Source organism: Protopterus annectens, chromosome 4.part0 (assembly GCF_019279795.1).
Source record: "Protopterus annectens isolate FY-2018-M chromosome 4.part0, PAN1.0, whole genome shotgun sequence".
NCBI lineage: Eukaryota > Metazoa > Chordata > Ceratodontiformes > Protopteridae > Protopterus > Protopterus annectens.
In genome coordinates this window covers 1806172396-1806187505 of record NC_056733.1, presented here as the reverse complement: position 1 = coordinate 1806187505, position 15110 = coordinate 1806172396, and positions in this window count along the sequence as shown.

The window sequence follows — 15110 nt, the reverse complement described above, 5'->3', positions numbered from 1 at the left end:
GGACCATGTTTTTAGTAGATTGTTTTGGAGCATGGAGGCCTGATTATGTTCAAAATGGATACCAAGATATTTAAGATTATATGTTATTTGTAACGAGGACTCGGGGAAATAAAAAGATTTGTGTGAGTTAGGATTGATTGGGAAGATATGTGATTTTTTATTGTTAATTACGTATTCAGATGCGGAGGAAAAGTATTTAATGGCGTCGAAGATTTTGGGTAGGTCTGAGTTGGGAAATTGGAAGTATAAATTTAAGTCATCTGCAAAAGCTGATAGTGCAACATGTGTATTAAGAATTTTAGGGATGTTGTGGTGTGTATTCTGCGCAATAAATAGGAAGAAAGGCTCGATAAAAATGTTGAAGAGAAAGGGCGAGAGTGGGCAGCCTTGTCTAGTTCCATTAGTAATCAATATTGGCTTGGATCTCTGTTTGTTTATATAGAGATATGTGTGGGACTTTGTATATAGTGTTCTGATTATATCCGAGAAGAATTTAGGTATATTGAAATGGGACAAGGTATCGAACAAAAAGTCCCAGTTGACTCTGTCAAAGGCTTTAGAGGCATCTAAGGTTAGGGTTAGATTGGATTTTGTCTTTTTTGGTCAATTGAATAAGGGAATCCAATGTTAGGGTATTGTCCCATGTGTGTCTATTACTCATAAAGCCAGCTTGGTCAGGGGATAATAAAGACGGGAGAACCTTTTGTAATCTGTTAGCTAAGATAGCAGCAAGAATCTTAATGTCAACATTTATTAACTAAATTGGTCTGTAGTTATGTGGGTCTGATCTGTCTTGTTTGTTTTTTAATAGTAAGATAGTTTTTGAGTTGTTCCAATGTAAGTCAGTAATACCCTCCTTAATGATACAATTAAAGACCTTCCATAGGATAGAGGATATTTTTGGGCAAAAGGCTTTGTAGAAGTTAGTAGTGAAGCCATCAGGGCCCGGAGATTTGCCTCTTTTGAGATTGTTAATAATGTCGTGTATTTCTTGGATGGTAATTGGAGAGGACTGAGATTTGAGTTGGTTCAAGAGAGGGGAAGTTGATGGAGTTTAAAAGGACTCCTCTGGGGTTTTAAAGAATCTTGTTTATTGCTACTATATATATCTGAAAATAGTTCAAAAATAGGTGTATTATTTCAGAGTCTGAATTATAGATTTTCCCTTGATACTGAAGAGTGGATATTCTGGGAGCCGTTATTGTTTTTAATATTCTCCAGAGTTCTTGAGGGGTTTGGGCCCATTCAGAATATGTTGCAATACATTTTGTTCCTGTAAGGAAAAGTTCTGTGAGTGCAATTCTAGTAATTCTTTTACATGGAGTTGATCAATACTTCAGTTTTTGGGTCTGGAGATAGTCTCTGACTTATTTCTAAAGATGATAGTTTAAGGGATAGGGTATTTTCTTTTTTAGTATTGAGTTTTTAAGATAGGAAGCTTTGCTAATCAGAAAACCCCTCATTTCGCTTTGCAGGCTGCCCATTGAATGTCTGGGGAGATTAGGATTTTGTAAGATTAGTGTCAAGAGCCAACAGCATATTATTAATTTTGTTTAAGATATCTTTGTTATTTAGTAGATTATTGTTAAGGGTCCAGTTAGCAATGTAAAACAGGTGCGTTGAATCTGATTTTAAGGGAGATTTTGCATGGTCAGAGAGGGATCTGGGTTCGATATTGAAAGTATTTTTAAATTTAGATAGGAGGTCCGACATCAGAATGAAGTCTAGTCGTGACCAAGATTTATGGCAGTTAGAATAGAAGGTATATAGATTTTCTTTGGTCGATATATTACTAAAAGTAATAGTGTCTACAAGGTTAAAATCTGAGATAAGTTCCTCTAAGGCTATAGAAGCTTGGAAGTTGTAGGAGGAGGATTTGCTGGTGCGATCTAGGCTAGGATCAATTACCACATTCCAGTCCCTCCTACTATATATAAGTAATTTGGAAATGCTTAGTAAGTTATAGATTTCTAGGATAAAGGTTTGTTGTTGAGAACAAGGACCATAGATGTTCATGAACAATACTGGTTTGGAGGAATCTGGGAGTGTAGAGGTGAAATAGCACCATCTGCCGTTAGTATCAGATTTATATTCATTGATAGGTTCCTGGAATTGTTTCTTAATTATAATGGCCACCCCCTTTGAGTTTGAGCTGTCCCCAGCACTTATTATTGACCTGATCCATTTTCTATTTTTTGTGTTCCCATTCTTTTCAGATAAGTGTGTTTCCTGGAGAAAGCTAATATTAGCCTGGGATTTAAACAGCAGGTGAAGAAACAGTTTTCTTTTAGCAGTATTTTGTAAACCTTTAATGTTCCAAGAGTCAATGGCCCAGCTCATGGGGATCAAAACTACCAAGTGTGAGGAGACATAATATATTTGGAGATTTAAAATAATATTTGGGTAACATAATGTGTGTTTACTAGAACCTGCTTTGTATTTGTAATAGGGTGATAGTAAAATGGAGAACCGTAACATAGCTGTATCAGTAAGCAGTTTGGATGAAGAGGAAGTAGCACAATACTCCTTCTGACATGCCCCGTGCCTACCCACCTAAACCCCATAGGCGAAGAAGTATAACAGATAACAAAAAAAAACCCTAACAATTCTATACATATATACAAGAATATTCTCAACCAAAGGGTAATCAAACTAGGTCTCTAATACAATGCACATACAGCTACCGTATGTAATACTACACCTACTAGTTTGTCATGAAAGTATGACCTTATTTACATAAAACATGCGCTTGTATGTCAAGCTCTTGAGCTTAATATATATGAGATACGCAGATCTATATATCCTATACATAACAGACTCATTACCAGTACAAGCATTCCTCATTGAGTATCACTCACAACAGGAAGGCTGAGGAAAAGGTGTAAATCTAAGGCATTGTTAGGTACGCCATAAACAAGAGGCTGAGACTAGTGGGATTGTCATTATGGCATACATTGTAGATAGTTGACAAGCTAAAACAGATATATAGTTGTGGTGTTGTTTAATGTTAATTTGGGCGGGAAGATATTACCAATGATCAGACTCTGATGATAGCAGAGCAAGTTAAAGATGAGAGTCTTGTTGCGTTGTTGGGAACCACCCTTGCACTGAGTTTACCCTGTACCAAATTTAAGCATTACTGTTTTGGGTATAGGTATTTTTTAAAACCCCTGTACATCTTTTATCTGCCTATTGATTTAAGTTGAATCATTGCGTTTATAGACCAACATTATGTCAGGTTTCATGAGCATCCTGCCCCTATTAGTAAATGACCCACCTATCCTTATTTCTTTCCTAATTTCCCTACTCTGTAAAAGGACTCTAATTGTAACCTGTAGTCGGTTCAGTAAGGCAGAGATAAATTATAAGTGTATTTAAAGGATGGTTATTACCAATGTACTAGATTTGATACTGTATGGGATTGTTTAATTAATCACAATCTGATTAATGCATTTCCTCCCTATTTTCTTATAAGCATCTACAGTACTAACAAGGGTACATAGGAAATTCCTTTCTATCTTTAATGGGAACCCCGGCTCAATAGTGTAACTAGAAGGTAATCTTGTTGTCTCTTTTTAAAAGGTATATAGATGTGTGTATTTATAATATGAGAAACCCCAGATCCATAGAAAGCCATCTTTACGACTTACACAGAAAAGGTTGTTAAACGAAGCTTCAAAACTCGATTTCATCACATTGAAATACTACCCATGTAAGAAACTATTACATTTATTCAGAAACAATAAGTATATTATCTTGTGGATAGTAATAACCCTCCACATAATATATCTTTCTGTACAAAATATGACCCAGACAAAGCATTCTTTCCACTGAGAGAAAATATTTTGTTGGCAGCTCTATCGGGAAAAACAAGTTGCTGCACACATCCTCGATCTGCCAAAACTAATTAATTGTGTAGATAAATGACTACTTCTGTGCATATTGCACAGCTATGGCAATAGACTTTGACTCTTTGCTGCTTGCCATTACAACGGCCATGGAATGTATATTTACAGGGGAAAGTGCTGTATCTCATCCTACCTGGTATGCATGGCTCACTTGTAAGCAGGCTCCTTTGCTTAATTTCCCCCGCCAAGTACACCATTACAGTGATTCTAGCCCCAAGGGAAGGTACCAAGGACGCTCAAAAGACCTTCCTGTTATGCAGAGCCTACGTGTAAGCAGGCTCCTCTGCTTAACTTCCCCTGCCGGTTTTACCACTGCAGAAATTTTTGCCCTGAGGGAAAGCATCAAGGACTCTCAAGAAATGGTGCAGTAGTGTACCTAAAACTTTAAGACTCAATGATAGAATGCTTCTTAACTTGTTTTAAGAGAAGGATAAAAAAAAAAATAAAATGTTCCATAACTCATAGGATATAGTTGACCTGAAAGGAAAAATAACAGAAAAAAAAAAAAAACGATTGCAAGCTTGTAGTAAGAACAGGAGATCTGCTTGCAGTAGACAGGACTTGTCTGCGATGGTCCGCGCTATAAGCGCATTTGAGGAAGAACAGACTTAGCAGACGAACAATTCAGGTGCCACAGAAGAAGGAGTCCCTCCTGAAACCTCGGTGACGATGTGTTCCTTGCTGGACACGTGGATCTGTCTGCAAACATAATGGAAAGACGTTTTGCTGGATTAAACAGTCAAAAACTGCTAGAAATGCCGTATTGGCTGGGTTTGAGAGCGGTGATGTCCCTGAAGCCTCCGGTGAGTGAATTAGAAAGCTGGAGTGTAAGGCTGCTGAAACGCTTGTGTTGGAAACTGGTGACTTTATCCAAGGTCTGGGATTTTATTAAATATTTTGAGGAAGATCTCTTTTGCTTCTTTTTGGGAGGTTGCTGTATATTTGGTTTCATTTTGGGAGAAAGACAGAGTATTTGGGTATCGCATTTGGAATCTGATGTTTCTTTTAATTAAGTCTGAGCAAAACGGGGCTAGTTTCTGTCTGTTTTCCTTGATGGGCCTGGGTAGATCTTGTGTAAAAGTTAATTTGTGATTGTTCCACATGAAGTTTTTATTTTTTTTTGCTGCATATAATATCTGTTGAGCTGACTGGAAGTTCAGTAGTCTTGTATATATTTGACGGGGAGCAAAGGCATCTTGTCTTTATAAAGCGCACGGTGGGCTCTCTCAATTGTAACATTTTCTCCCCTATCTGAGTGAAGAAGTGTTTCAAATATTTGTTTTGTTATAGCAAGTAAGCCTTGGCTGTCATAACTCTCTGGAAGACCTCTTATTATTATGTTATTACGCCTGCTTCTAGCTTCTAGATCTGTAATTTTTGCTTGTAAGTCTACTAGAGAGGCTGTTTTGGTACGCAAATCATCTGATAAGGATTGTATTTGGAGTTCATTGGATTGTACTTTGTGCTCGAGTGTGTCTACTCTGTCCACAATTTGATTGATGGATTTACCAATAGTTGTAAGTTGTTCCGAGAAGTTTTGTATGGCTGATTGAATGGGCTGGAGGGCCTGCTTCAACTCATCCATGTGGAAGCTGGAGTCTTCTTTACTAGTTGCATCATTTTTAGTAGGCTCCGCATTTTGTTTATTTATTCTCTGCCTTTTGAAAGGACTTCTTTTCAGGTGAAAAATTGCTGATGCTTTGGCTTTAATTGTTTGAGTTTCCATTGTAATAGAGTCATTTGTTGTTTTTGTCTGTTTAGCCATGTGGAGTTAGAAGTGTTACCAGTAGGAGCAGGCCTCCCTAATTTGCTTGTTAGAATAACACAGTGGAAGAGCCCGAAATGGTGAAAGTCTATTATAAGCTGTTTCCCACTGCGAAGGTAATGCAGTCACCGAAGAAATGAAGGTAAGGTATCTCTATTTGAGGTGTGTAGTAGCTTAGAAGAAAAAGTTGAGGTGAGGAGCTCTGTGCAAAGGCTGTTCACTAGTCGACCACCATTTTGGAATGTCATCATAGGTGCTAGTTTTATATAAACATGAAACACCAGACTTCTTGTAGCAATTATTGTAGCACGCAAAAATGCTACCAGCACTAAACATTATACAAGGAAACAGCTTCAGTACTTATTATTAATGCCCACACCTCCAGGCATGTCTAAAGGTCTGTTCCCTGTGCTTTGTCCTGTTAACATGGGTGAACTTAGGCATTATGAGGCAATGTCACAACTGCCTCATGTACACTGACAACCCTCTCCTCTTACCTCCCAACACTCAGACTTGCGAGAGATGCACTTGTATATCCAAATTGGAAGCCATGCACTCTTCAGCCAGGACTAGAATAGCTGGTCAGGAGGAGAAGGTCAACACTCGCACCACACCACATGTAACACATAGCCCTCAAGAACACACACACCAGCACTGCCTTCACATAAAAACACAAACCACACACCCACCTTCACAGAGGCTCTCAATAAAAATGTACCCAAAAAGCAGAGACCTCCAAGGCAGAAATGCACTCAACCACCACAACACAACCCTAATCACGAGACATATAACTCTCCTAAACAATGTGCCACTCAACCAAAGCCCCTAAAGCAAAACAGCATGTCCAGCACACTACTCATAGCTGACTCGATAGTGAGGCACACTGATGTCCCACTCACTAGGTTAAATAAGGAGAAAATAACAGTCAGTTGCCTGTCAGGTGCCAGGATCCACCATATAACGCACGCACTCAGGTCCCTCAACAACAGGAACAAATATGACTCTGTCATTGTACATGTGGGTGTGAATGACCTGAGATGTACCTCCCTGGACTACATGAAAAGAGACATGGAGGAGATCTCGGATTATGTAGCCCAGGCTGGTACAACCCTAGCCCTGAGCAGCATCCTACCATCAACCAGAATGATACCACAGTGCAAGCAGAAAATGATTGATTTCAACAATTGGCTAAGTTTCTGGTGTCATTCTAAGGGTATCCAGTATCTGTCTGCTTGGGATGATATGATTGACAGACCTTGATGCTTTGCCAGAGATGGTCTGCATCTGTCACCCCTGGGCTTCCGAATACGGGCCAAGGCTCTTGCCACCCCTAAAGTGCCTTTTTTAGGCAGTGTTCCAAAGACCAAATTACCACTGTAACAGCTATAAATAAATGCAATCTGAAGGTCATGCTGCTCAATGCTAGAAGTCTAAATCTCAAAATGCACTCACTCAAAGCACTCCTTAAAATGGAGAACATCAACATTTGTGCTGTAACAGAAACCTAGTTCAAATCATCAAAAAGCACCCCTGCACTACCAGGCTATAACTCATTCCAAACCTTTCAGCCCCAGAACTTGGATTGAAGCTCCACAGGTGGTGGTATTTCCATATTCATAAAGGATGTGCACAGTTCCAGACTGGTAGCCCAACATAATGCATCAGAGATACTTCAGGAGCAGCTAACATTGGGTAAGACAGCAATTCAGGTTGTAGCCTGTTATAGGTCCCCAACCATGTCCCAAGACACTCACTCCATCTTCCTAAGCACCCTTTAGAATATTAGGGTCCAACCTAACACACTCATACTGGGTGACTTCAACTACCCCCACATTAACTGGGAAAACTATTCATGTACCAATACACTTGACCAAAGTTTCCTGGAATTCATTAATTCCAGTGGCCTTTACCAGCTTGTTCTTACCCCCACTAGAGGTAGTAACATCCTTGACCTGGTCATTACTAACATGGGCAACCATTGCTCTACACCAATAGTCAACTCCTCCCTGGTTAGATCAGACCACAAACTAATCACCTTGGAAATACACATCTCTCCCACCCCCACCCCCGCAAAGGTAACCACCATGAAAAACTTCTCCAAAGCTAACTTTGGGCTCCTAAGAACAGAGGTGGCTAACTTCACAGTGCCCATGTAAATGGAGAATAGTTGCATGACCTCCAAATCATACACCAATGCACTGTACGAACACGTGCACAAATGAATAGATCTCGCCATACCCAATAGAACCAAGACACTCTCCTCCAAAAAAAGGAAGCCAATCGGGTGGTCCCCTGCCATAAACAAACTCTACAACAGAAGGAGGAAACTGATGCAGAATAATGTGAAGTTCCAAGACTGGAAAAACTCCCTCATCTGCCTCAACAAAAAGTTATGATCCCTCATCAAATCCTCTAAAGCTAGCGATGAAAACAGAATTGCAGCAGATAGTAAAGACAACTACAAGGCCTTCTACAGTTATGTAAAGAACCTCCACGGCAATACTCAGATTTGCTCTGAGCTACTGCACAATGGTACCTTCTACATCAAGCCAACAGATATTGCCCATATACTGGCCGACAGATTCAATGCCAACTTTTCCCTTCCCCCCCAAGGAACAATCACAATACCAGTAGATTGCCAAGCACCCATTATTACTGCTACACAGGTTAAAACAACACTGCCCAAAGCCAAGAATACAGCTTCTATAGGACCTGACAGTATCCCTGGCTGTGTTCTACATGAACTACAGAGTGAACTGGCACCTCACCTGAGTGCCCTGTTCAATCACTGCCTCACCAGAGGCTTTGTCCCTACCAAATGGCACACTGCTATAGTCATCCCTCTCCACAAAGGAGGAGTGACTACAGACCCTGGAAACTATCACCCCATTAGCCTGACAAGTCTGATATGCAAAGCTATGGAATGCATCATCATGGACCTAATAAACAAGGATATAGGGAATCTCCAAACTCTGGATCCCACACAGTTTGGTTTTGTGAAGGGTAGATCATGCCTGCTCAACTTGGTTGACTTCTTTGAGTCAGTCACTAGATGTGGATGAAGGCAAGGTGGTTCATACAGCCTACCTTGATCTGGCCAAGGCTTTTGATACCATTCCCCACTCAGGAATCATAGAAAAACACACTAAGCTAGGCATCAACCCTTATATCACTAAGTGGGTTGCAAACTGGCTCACAGATAGAACCCACAGTGTGAAAGTAGCTGACTCCAAGTTGGACTGCCGACCAGTCATGTGTGGAGTCCCACAGGGATTGGTCCTGGGTCCTCTCCTGTTTGGTATCTACTTCTCAGAAGTCCAGTCCAACACAAAGGGACTCTGGCTGACAAAGTTCACAGACAATTGCAAGTTGGGAGCCATTATTAACTCCCCAAGTGATGTTGACATCTTACAGAAAGGCCTCACTGAGACCAACGACTGGTGTCAGAACCATGGCCTTAAGCTCAGTGCCAATAAATGTGTCACCATCCCCTTTGGGAAAAACCCATTTCCCATGAACTACCACATTGATGGTAGCCCACTGAACACAGAAGGCATTATAAGAAATCTGGAAACACAGGTTGACAGCAACCTCTCTTTTGACCACCACACTGCCACTGTGGTCAGAAAGTCCTTCTATGTGACACATCTCATTACTAAGGGTTTTGCATCCAGGAAGAAAGTGGTCATTGTCTCCCTCTACTCTTCCCTCATTAGGCCAATCATCGAGTACAATGCCCCATTTGGCATGTACCTCACTAGACACCTGCAACAATTGGAGAGGCCACCAAAGTACCTCACAAAGAAGATTTTAAGCCTTAAACACTTGTCCTATATGGACAGCCTCAAAAAAACTCCAACTATTATCTGTCTCATATCACCTACTTAGAGGCGATCACTGCTTGACATATAAAGCCATGTCTGACTCAGCTCTGTTAGAAATGCTTTATCTAAAGAAATCCCAGTTCCTCCACACCACATGGTCCAGAGACCTCAGCCACATTACCACAATCAATAGAACGTGCTGGAGGGACAGGTTCATAACACAGAGACTGCCCATGCTATGGAATAGACTTCCCATACATGTCAAACAGAGCACCTCACTGGCCCTCTATAACAGAAATCTTGATGAGTGGATGGGAAATAGAAAATTCACCCCGGGGATCACTCCAGTGGCTCTACTTGACAGACGCACTGGAAACTAAGGTTGGGTGACAAGATGCCAGGGTAATCCTATGGGCTAGGTTTGTAAAGGCTCCAGGGCCATTAGCCTTGTACACACCTATGAACCTATGAACACATACCACTTAACTGTCCAGATTTTTGCCTTATATGTTTGGTCTATTCTGCATACAATTTGTGTTTTTCTGGATTTTTGTAGCAAATCAATGAGGAATGAATTCACTAAATAATGACAGGCATTTGAGTTTCAAATTTATATCATTCGGAAAATGCATGGTAACACAAGACCTTTTGTTCTGTCAATATTCTAAGTTTATAAAAGCAATATTTAAAATATTTCCCTATTTTTTGGGCTTTTTCCACCCATAATTTTTGGTTCGGTTCAGATTTTTTGCGCTAAGAGGTTGAGAGGTATGATGAGACAGAGCAGAACACAGATGCCTAGACACTGGGAAATCTTTTGAGATGTGAGATACCCATATGATTGTCATCTCATTTTTCTGTGACTAACTCTGAAATGGAAGACCGATAAACACAGATATATATGGTTTCATATAACAATTGCAGGAAGAGTGTTAAAACAAATATACAGTTAAATGTGTTTTTGTTTGGCTTGGCATTTTTAATTTGTGTGTTAACAAATGACTTTTTATGTGATTTCATATTTTAATATCAAAAACCCATCTTGCTCTAGAGCATATTATAATGACTTTGCATTTTATGCTTGCATTTCTCCATATGTCAAACAGTGCATTTTTAATATATTTTCAGCTAGTAATAATAACACCATTATCATGCCTGTTGGCTTGATCAGAATACTATTTTTGTTTATTTCTGTCTTACTTTTACCAAGTATATAAAATCCAAGTGATGCTGAGTGAATCTTATTATGTATATACTTGCTTGTTTTTTAAGTTAACTGCTATTTTCCACACCCTGCCAGCCCAGGTGTCATGAGCAAGGAATATACATATAGATATACATAAATATATACAAATACAGATAGATGAGTAGACAAATCTCTATATTGAGTGTACAGTGTAACAAAACTGCTAGTATATTTTGGGATATTAGAGACAACTACAGTGAACTGAAAATAGCTATGAATAGCCTTGGTAATACATGCAATACTCAGCACAGACACTGCCTTTAGGTCAGGATATGAGCTGTGACGCAGAGATCCTTCCACTAAAACTCCTGACACTGCCAGTAATAACTGAAATGTTGGTAGATACCTGCATTAACAAAGATGTTTTCAATAGCTGTGCTAACTGCTGATGCAGAAAGAGAGAGGAGAGGCTGAGATTTTGTCGGAGCTCTTGCTAGGGAGTGATCCTAGAAGCAAACACATTGAAACGTCACATAATGTGTGCACTGGCTCCATGGTGCAAAATGATAAATTAAAGAAAATATAATGGAAGTAAACCACCACAACTGAAGATTCTAAGAATAAAGGTACCTTTTTATTAACAAGAGGTAAGCACTTTCGTGCAATAAGCACTTCTTCAGACCTAACCATTAAAACTGAACACCATCCTTATATAAACCATAAGAGCAATTAAGATCAATTAATTCACATAGCAACCAGAAATTAACAATTAAATTAATGCCTCAATTTACGTAATTTCAAAAATGGCTTAAGGGGAAACACTTTCATTCAAGCCAAAATGCTTATCTGCTTGCAAAGTAATTATATATTTTGTTGCAGCAGCTTCAGTTTTATCTCTCAAAGGTCCACCCTTTAAACTCTTATGTACTAACTGCAACACTTGAACAACAAAAGGGTGACCGGGATTCTCTTTACTATGTTTAAAGAGGACATTGGAATCAACGTTCCTCCTAATTTCTCCTAAATGTTCTAAAATTCTGTCTTTCAAACTACGATTTGTTTTCCCAACATAATAACATAAACAGTCTTTACCAGTAGCCAGGTATACCAAATCCTAATTTAATTTCAAATCGTATTTACTCTCATTACATACCTCTTGCTCCTACCATTATTTCTTCAAACACACACTTCCTTCTAACTTACTTTTTAAACACTTTCCAGTTACCCAACTGTTCTAATATTAACCTCACACCAATCTCCTTTAATCGAACCATATCCTACTCCCTTCTGTCATCCCTACCCAGCGAATTTATATTTCTATCAACTAACAATCTATATTTTCTCATACAATGTATAAACAACCCATCCAATTTTATTTCCCACTCTTATTCACACTCACACTACTACCTCCTTTAATCCTCACCCATCTATTCACCTCCTTTGAAAACCCACTAAGCCCACACCTAAACTACCCCAAGAAAGAAACCAACTCTCTAAACTCTCCTCTCTTCCTTATTCATGCTAGTATAACATCCTCATCCAACTACATACTTCCTAAATACCACAGAACACTTCACTTAAAATGCAACAATCAGAACCCCAGGAAAGGCCTACCTCTACACTGCAGATTCTCCAACCAAAACTATCTAACTCTACTACTCTCTTTAAAGGATGGTGACATCCACCCTAACCCAGGCCCATCAACAACTCCTAGCTCTCTCCTTAACCACAAAGAATCACCCTTGCATGCCCTCTCTAAACCATCGAACTCCCTTCTAATTGCTCATCTCAGTATAAGTAGCATAAACAATAAAATATCTCAACTCCAGGCTCTAACTGAAATCTACTCCTTCGATATTCTCTTTAACAGAAACCTGGATAAAACCTGTAACCAAAGACAAAGAAATCATCCCACCTGGATATAATATCCTGAGACTAGACCGAGTATCCAAAAAAGGTGGTGGGGTTGCCATCCTATATAAATCTAGCTTACAATTAACCGCTCACAACTTTAAAACACCTATAGACTCCAATGCAGAAATTCTTATCTCCAAACTTCATCTTAACAATGCCAAAGCCATCTATATTATCTGTATATATCTACCACCTGGTAACAACACTGCCACCATGGAAAACATACTTTGCTAGCTTTCCCAAAATCTGCCCCAAGAATCCATCATCCTAGGCAACACCAACATTGACTGGAGCTGCTACTGCAGCAGCCTCCCCACAAACCATATTAACCTATATGGGTATTCCCAAACCATTACCTCCCCCACTAGGATAAATAAATTTAACAAGAAATCTAGCTTACTAGACTGGATTCTCAAAAACCATCACCCTCACATTTATGATTCAAGAACCCTCCCTGATGATTTAAGTGACCACTTTCTTACATATATCATCAGACATAAAATCACCTCTCCCATTCCAACATCTGTCAAAAATATCAGATCTAAAAAGTACTTTAACCCTGAACTATTTCAAATGGAACTAAGAGCATGCAACTTGTCTCCCTTACTTAACCTTCCTTTAGATGAAGCCGTTAATTACTTTAACTCCAACTTCCTTGCCATTCTCAACCACCATGCTCCAATTAGATTAATTAGATTCAAAACCAAATCTGCTCCATGGCTTTCAAAAGAAACCAAACACAAAATAAATCTTTGAAACAAACTCTGGTCAAAATGGAGGAAGACTAAAAACCAGATAGACCAACTAATTTTAATTAAAATCTAATTTAATTTTTAATTTTTCTAGATTTAGACAACTAAGAAATGAAACCAAGAAAGCTATAATATCTGATAAAAGAAACTAATACCTGCAATCCCAACAAGCTAATCAAAACAACTCACAAAAATTTTGGGCTAGCATTAGCCAGCTACTCCATCCAGGTCAATCTACTACTCCAGACCCTCAAAACACTGACCACAAATATCCAATGAATACAGCTAAAGCTTTCAATACCTTTTTTACTAATGCTATACAAACACTAGCTAGTCAGCTATCACCCAATAATTTCACTCTGCCTTCCTATAAATCAACCTTACACCCTACTTTTCATTTTCAACCTGTCGCAACAACAAATATTCTAAACCTTTTACAGAAACTAAAATCATGTTCACCCTCAGCAGACCAACTACCCGCTGAATTCCTACAACTATCAGCCAAAGCTATTGCTTATCCCATTTCTATTCTGATCAATAGAACTATTACCAAAAGTCATATCCCCAGTGTATAGAAAATTCTCCGTATTATCCCCCTCCTTAAAGGTGGACACTCCACTGAACTCTCCGACTACTGCCCCATTGCCCTTCTCTCACCTTTGGCAAAGATCATGGAGAAATGCATTCACAAACAATTACTTGACCATCTAACCCAAAATAATTTACTTTCCAACTGTCAACATGGTTTCAGACCTTCACATAGCACTACTACAGCTCTTCTCTCCTTCACAGATTGTATCAGCAAAAAACACAATCTTAACAAGCTTTCTTCAGCACTATTCATTGACTTGTTTAAAGCTTTTGACATGGTAAATCATCAAATTCTCATCAAAATGCTGGAATCCCTGTCACTAGACACATCTTCTATAAAGTGGTTCCAGTCCTACCTTGATAAAAGACAACAGGCCGTACTATGGCACAAGTCTCTCTCCTCTCACCTGCCCGTCAACCTTGGTGTCCCCCAAGGTTCCATCCTAGGACCTCTACTTTTTTCCATATTTATCAACGACCTTCACCTTGCCATCCCCCAAGCCACATGCATTCAATATGTAGATGACTCCACTATGATATGCTCAGCTACCACCTCTTCTGAACTTCAATTTCTTACCCAACAAGTATTTAACACAGTTGAGAAATGGTTCACACATAGATGCCTTCTCCTAAACCCCAAAAAGACTAAAATCCTCCTCTTCTCTCCCACCAGTAAGTCCTCTCCTCTTGATTTCTCAGTTATCTCTACCAATAAAACTTTTATATCCCCCAAACCTACCACCAAACTATTAGGTATCACCATAGACAACAATCTAAACTTTGATATCTATATCAACAATACTATAAAAACTGTCAACAAAAAAGTAGGCTTTCTCTATAGGATTAAATACTTCCTCCTACCTTCAGCAAAAACTACTCTAGTACATGCTCATCTAATCTTGTCACTTCTTTATGCCTCTCCCATTTTCACTAATTAATCTAAAAATAATCTTAGCAAATTGGAAATGTCCTACAATAACATTGCCAGATATGCTACAGAACACCCATTTAGAACCCACCATTGCATTCATTTAAAGCAGCTGGGATGGCTTGAACTACAAAATCTGATTAAATTCCATCAACTATCTATAGCCCACAACACTCTTTACACAGCGCAGTGGTGCAGCGGTAGCGTTGCCGCCTCACAGCAAGAGGTTCTCCGGTTCGATT